Here is a 1,535-nt window from a genome sequence, read left to right on the forward strand (position 1 = left end):
ACACAGAGGACGAGGACTCCCACTTCTTCTTTCATCTGGTCATCCTGGCCTTCCTGGTGGCCATTGTCTACATCACCTACCACAACAAGAGGAAGGTTAGTGCTGGCATGACAACAGCTGGGAGACTGCTCAGGACGTAGGACAAAGATTATGATGCAGCTCAAGTCCTGTGTGCACGAGGCTCATGAAACAAGAACTTGTTATTGTGTGATTGCAACGCCCAATGATGTTTTTCCCCTTATTTTTGCAAACAAAGATAAGATATGCCTTTATTTATCTCACAGTGGAGAAATTCACAGTGTTGTAGGCAGCAGTACACATACAAGACAGAAAAATGTACATGTAAAAACCAGCACAAACATAAGTATAAAAATATACATAAAACAAGAATAGTGCAAGCACAGAATATAACATAATATAACAGTGCAAGTCCAAATATAAAAATAATAAACAGTGCAAATACATACATACATACATACATACATACATGGTAAGCTACCACCCCTATACAAAAAAAAACTAGTTGTATATCTATTAATTAACTAATAGAAAATTAATTACCAATACTTACAGGAGTATCTCAAGTTTGTAGTTTCGCAAATCTTCTTTGTTACATATTGTTTTAAAGTTAAATTGTTGTAAACTGTTGTTGAGAAAGATTAAGCATTTTGACATTCAGAGCCTAAGATGTTACCAGCTTGCTTTGTGTAATGGGACATTTAAAAATGTTTTTCACATGTTGTAGACTAAACTATTAATTGAAAGAAGGAGCAATAGAATGATAAAACACAGTCCTGTAAAACATGACTTGATTTTCTTTGAGGTAAAACAATCCCAGGAGTTCTAGCTCGATAAGACACACTAATGCCTTGTTGTGTCTTGATTTACACATTCAGGAAAGCAGAAATGTGTGCCTAATGTTTCCATTATCTATTTATTGGATTGTTTTATAAATGTGTTAAACTCCAGGTTTGTGTTGGGAAACAGGATTTTACTGACCCATTTAATGCACTGTTTTTTTTTCTCCTGCACAACCTCACAAATTGCATGCAGTGCTTTACACAGCCTGATGTTGCAAAACATTAGACATTCTCAGATGAACACCCTCAGCACTGCACTCCTTAATAGGTTTTGAAGAAAATGCTCTGTGATTTGTTCTGTTCACCATCTGCAATAGGATAAACTGTGATCATGTGTAACAGAGACAGAAGTTCTGTCTCTCTTTAGTCAGTAGAAGAAGGTGTTTTATCGTATATTATGCTTCCGCATATCACTTTGGATTTTACTGGTTAAAAAAAAAAAAAGGATTCCAATTATGTCGTCTTTTCATCTTTTCTGCTAGGCTGTCATCCGAGAGACAATTTTACTTGATCAGCACATGGACATCACTCAGATTAATTTGATTTCTATCTTCTTTTCTCCCCTCTTTTTTTTTTTTTTAGATCTTCCTTCTTGCACAGAGCCGTCGCTGGAAAGACAGTTTATGTTCCCGCAACACCGTGGAGTATCATCGCCTGGACCAGAACGTCAACGAG

This window comes from Stegastes partitus, unplaced genomic scaffold (genome assembly GCF_000690725.1).
Source record: "Stegastes partitus isolate 25-593 unplaced genomic scaffold, Stegastes_partitus-1.0.2 Scaffold772, whole genome shotgun sequence".
NCBI lineage: Eukaryota > Metazoa > Chordata > Actinopteri > Pomacentridae > Stegastes > Stegastes partitus.